The sequence below is a fragment of the Tympanuchus pallidicinctus genome, unplaced genomic scaffold (assembly GCF_026119805.1).
Source record: "Tympanuchus pallidicinctus isolate F22 unplaced genomic scaffold, pur_lepc_1.0 scaffold2, whole genome shotgun sequence".
NCBI lineage: Eukaryota > Metazoa > Chordata > Aves > Galliformes > Phasianidae > Tympanuchus > Tympanuchus pallidicinctus.
The window spans coordinates 55,097,534-55,102,746 of record NW_026294721.1 but is presented as its reverse complement, the minus strand read 5'-3'; the positions used below and the strand labels follow the sequence as shown (position 1 = coordinate 55,102,746).

At 49.4% G+C, this 5,213-nt stretch overlaps 1 long non-coding RNA gene across 1 annotated transcript; it reads left to right on the top strand.

The window, feature by feature from the left end:
* Positions 1-1,300: 1,300 nt before the first annotated feature.
* Positions 1,301-4,419, top strand: LOC128080454 (uncharacterized). The gene is made up of 3 exons (XR_008206688.1): positions 1,301-1,381; positions 1,529-1,561; positions 4,352-4,419. It is a non-coding gene; the product is annotated as an uncharacterized LOC128080454 (long non-coding RNA).
* The last annotated feature ends 794 nt before the right edge of the window (positions 4,420-5,213 follow it).

Below are 5,213 nucleotides of genomic sequence, written 5' to 3'. Positions count from 1 at the left end.
CTTCCGTATCAGGTGCCATTGTGTCAGACCGCCGCTCCGTGCCATCCGTCACAGGGCAGCAAAGTGCCATGGAATACCGGCGGGGAGGTTCAGACCCTTCTGCCGTACTGCCAACATCCACCTCCGAGGCCACAGGCCGACTTCTCGAGCAGCCCTTGCATGTTGCTATTGCCTAGTCGTGCCACAGTAACTTTGGACAAAGCGCTAGCTGAGCTCAGCGTTGCGTCGGACACCGTGTATACACGTACATATTAGTGCACATCTTTACGCACGTATTAATTAAGCTTTAGCTATCTTTTTCTCTGTAAGAGCACGCTACTAAGGCCTGTCTTTTCATCGTGACCTCTCGACTTGTAGCAGCCACTGCAATCTTTCATTACCGCACAAGCCACCCACAGACAATGAATGCCAGCAGTACCACGGCTCCCGTGCATACAGGGAGCCGAAAACACCAAACGCGGTGAACAGCAGAATCAGACTTTATTTTACACTTTCCATTTCCATTTTAACAACGCTTCGCGATCTCTCACGACCCATAAACCGACATTCTGTAAAATAACGCTTTCGTAGGAATGATCTCAGCGCGAGTTTCCTTTTGTTATGCTTTGAAAGCGCATTTTCGCTTCACGTTGTAGCAGAAATGCTGAGTCAGGGCTCGACGCAGCAATCAAGCACTTGGTGGGAAGGCAGGGCCAACCTAGGGGAGCTCAGGCGCATTGAATGTCGCTGAGCGACCAGAAGGGGCAGAGCCAGGACCTACCCCTTCCCAGACCTCATTTGAGGGTCGGCAGCGGAAGTGAGGGCACTTTGCTGGAGATCTTTGCCCACCAGGGGCTTTCTGCGGGTAAGCAGCGTTTGTTTGTTTGTTTGTTTGTTTGTTTGTGCACCTGTGGCAGCCGCCATTACTTTCTCCTTCTTTTCTGCTAGCTTTAACCCAGCAGGTCACCACTGTGTCTTGTGTTGGCTTCCAGCCTCCCGAGCTGGGTTTGTACTGCCGGGGGCTGGAGAACTCTCGTGCTCTCAGAAAGGCATCCTTAAGGAGTTCTTTATGCGTGTACACGTGTATTGTACATTCTTGTCTTTTTCTGCACGTGGTCCTTACTGTAAGCATCTTTACATTGTAAGCACTACGATTGGCAGGACTGTAAGGGAACCGTCCAGTCAGGGCCCGAACCGCTGATTGAGCACCTGGAAGGGGGGCGGAGCGGGGCGGGGGAGGGAGCACAGGTGAAAGCGATTCAGCCGCGGGAAGGGAAGGACCGCAGCCGGGCTCCACCCGTCTTAAGCCTCATTTAAGGGCCGACCGCCACCAAGGAACGTCCTCTTCCAGGAGTTCCCTTTTCGGTGAAGTTCTGGTACGAGCCTACATCTTTGGAGATGGGTGAGCTTCTTCTTCTTCTTTTTTTTTTTTTTGTGACGTCGTCTCTTTGCACCGGGAGCGGTGCAGAGAGGAAGACGAAATCCGAAACCTTGCCCTTCCCTTACTTTTTCTCCTCGTTCCACTGTCCTTGTTGCACTGGGTACTTAGAAGCCCAGGCACTGCTGAGAAAGGCGAAATCAGGTAAGGAAGGTGATGAGACTTCCTATCGTCCTTACACGGTTTAGTTTTACTGTTATTATTTTCCAAGGAAAGATCCCCTTAGTTTGGCCCGCAGGGAGCAGGCTCGGGCGGAGGAAGGTATCTTTTCATTTGGTAATTGGAGTTGAAGGAGAAAGGTGCCAAATAGGGCCGTTACCACTTGTAAGCGTAGAAACCAGAGAGGATTAGAGCTTCCTCAAGCGCTCCGGGATAGGTGCTCTACGTAAACAGTGACAGAACAAAGGCTGAACTACTGAAACTATTCACAGTCGAGTGCCACTCTTTGTTGACAAGCGTACAGGAATTAAGGCTCGAGGATTTTGTTTCCCATTTGTTACAAAAAATTTAAAATTGAAAAAAAGAAAACAGCTTCTCATTTTCTTTTCACGGATGGAGGAATACTCCCACACGCACACACACAGCCGGGCCCCTGTGAAAAGCGAGGCTAAGCAGAGTTTATTCTCGCAGCTGTAACGAAAAACATTACAAAGGGCGGTACGCAGGTCGGCAGCTCCGTTCCGAACGCGGGGAACTCATTACAGGCCACGAGAAGGACTTTTTGGCGGGTTAGGGCTCTATAGCCGCAAACCGCCTGTCTCGCTCAGCCACTCTGCATATGAATGGTAGGACACACGCTAACGCTACGAACTGTAAAATGACTGGGATAGCAGCCGTTAAACATATCCGACTTCGGGTGGGAGAGCGCCTTAACTCATAGCTCTGAATTCATTACCGCTTTAAGACAGATCTTATTTCATCGTTCTACTAGAGGGACGCATCCATTCACTTGAACCGTCCAATGCCTCCCGATTCAGTAATTGCCACATCTTCTGTTTTGTAACCGTCCCTACAAGTTTATCGCCGCTCCCAGCCACCCCCCACTTGAGAGAGCACCCCAGTTACAGCAGGGAGATGCGTTCCCTTGCGGTTTAGTTCCAAGCGTGCATTATGGCTTCGCGGAGGTAAGAAAAGGGCTCATCACGTAAGGGGGCATAGAAACCCCCAGCCCTTGTCAAGAAAGAGCCCTTTCTGCTTGTATCTCTTAAAACAATGGCACAGCCCCACACAAAAGAGGCTCAAAGCATTCGTCAGAGTAAAGGCAATCAGGAGAGGCCGGGAGAGGGGCGGGGGTCAGAGTCAAGGGTTTCTCGTCAGTCGCAGTCCTCTCGGGTATTTTTGTATGCAATCGCGACCCAGGAGTCAAATGCGTATTTATTACACTTGCCCCTTACAGCAAAGCAGGAGGAGCTGCTATCTGTTCAGCTCTTAAATGCCAGTGAAAACCTTGGATAAAATTTCTGTAGCACAGCCTTTCTCACTGAAGATAGAGTGTTTAAAAAAAAAAAAATAATAATAAGTCAGCAATGTTAGCAAACATTGTTCTTTATTTTGCATTATATAATTTGATCTGAAGCATAATGCAGAAAAAGGGGTCAAGATAATTTGTTCGTAAGCATACAGCATGTTCAGAAGTAGAAAGACCCAGCAGCAGCAGGCCGTACAATCATCAACCATACAAGGTCGGGCAGAAGCAAGCACCCGGGTTCAGCCCACCCGAGCTACAGCCACAGACGAGGCCAGGGAGCCACTCCCACCAAAAGGAACCCAGGGGCCGCAGTCGGCAGCAAGTTAAACTAGACCCAGCAGCACATAGCAGCAGTCGAGGAGGGCCGCCCCAGCATGACGTTAGGGCACAGGAGGTTCAGACAGGAGCTAAGGAAAAACTCGTCAGAAAGCAGGCGCGCTTCGCCAGGAGCAGCAACAGCCCAGGGCCGCCAGAGCGCAGTAAGCTCTGGAACATCACCATCAGGCAGGGAAGCCAAAGCCCGGGCAGCAGCAGGACGAGCAAGGAGGCAGGGTTCCCTTCAGCCACAGCAGGCTGTTTTCTCATTCTGTAAAGAGAAAGAGACATTGCAGTGAGCGAGCGTATTAGTTTCTTCACAAACTTTTCCTCTCAGCTCAGCAACATACATTTTCAGCGCCCACCCCGGTGAAAACAAGGGTGGAAACAATTCCGTTTACAGCCAGGAACAACCCATCCAGTGCCTGCCCACATCACCTTCAACAGGTGAGCAAAATAACCTCCTAACTCATTGAAATTCTGTTGAGGTCAAGCCCTTAGGCACTCACTGTCATATCCTGCTCATTGAACCGCCTTTGCAATCCTGAAGTCTCTACCAGCTGCACTTATAATTCTGCTGCTACTTACCTTGAACTAACTACTTGCAAAGCCAATTATGGGCAGGCTCTCACACAACCATACGCTGTACTACACACGGGCACTTAACACAGAGGCAGAACCCCCACACAGTTCCATTTCTTTTGTTCAAGAGCTCCATACCGAGCACCAAGTATTTTTGCTAGGGGCATTATTAGAGTTCGGGCTCAGTTTGGGACAAGGGCCACAGGCACTAACTTAGAGACACAACACAAAGGGGTTTGCCATGAAGCACCACCTCAGGTTACCTAGCAAGAAACCAGAGAGGTCTCAGCGCACCCTCCTCGAAAAGGAGTTTTTCCTTTCACAAAGCAGTCACCCCCACTCTGCCCTCAGGACAGCACACCCTCCTCAGAGCTCAGGAAGCTCTATCAGATAGAAACATGCCTCAAATTCAGAGATAGGGCTTCAACAACACCAACACTAGAAACATACCACGTTCTCTCACTCAGCAAGTCAAGCACATCTGACTCATCTCTCTGCAGTACATACTGTGTAAAAATAATCGGTCATTGATTTAAGTCTCATTTATTTTTCATTTATTTATTTTACAGGGCACGCAACGCCAAATAACCGACAGTTTCAGCGTTCCAAGATCAATAACATCAGCAGCAACAAAACAAGGCCCGAGCGCAGAAACAGGCAGCGCATCTTAATTTTTTGGAGGTAAGCAAGGATTTCTTGTTGCTTTAAGTCAGAGACAGGCAGGCATCCACTTCACCACCACAAGTCAAGCTAGCCAAGCCTAGCCATTCCTCTTCAGCGCAGATATTCTTAGGCGTCCCCATTCCGGCACACAGCACAGAGCACTCCCACCTGCAGTAGAAACAACCTTTCCAGAAAGCCTGCAGAAGCAGATCATTTTATTTGTTCACAGGAGGGACACATCACCACCCACTTCCCACCTGGCCGACGCCAGCACAGTTCCCAGTACTCCAGGAGCACACAGGGATACTGTCACTCTTCTTTCTCTCACATTTCTCCTCTCTCTTGTCACCGCAGAGGTAGCAAAGCAATAGACTTCTCCTAGAGAGAAGCCTAGCTTTTCACTAGATACAGTTCAGATAACTAAGTCTTTAGGTCGCCTATCCAGCAACTCAGTCATTGCCATTTTACAGGGGGCATGCTCTTAGCTACCGAGTAACACTTGACCCAGGCAGAGAGAGTTTTCTACCTGTAGTTCTAGAGAAATTGGTGACTCAGCCTCATCACAGAGATCTCCCAAAAGGAGCTATGGAAAGCTTTCTTCTTCATTTGTTTTCCCATTAGACAGATGGCTTTCTCCCACTAGGAGATAGCAAAAACATCACAGAGCAGAAACAGTCCTCTTTCCTAACCATCTCAGCCTACTTAGCTCATCAATAAGGGAAACCATTCAGGGCCTACACAGGACATACACAGAGACACACACCGCAG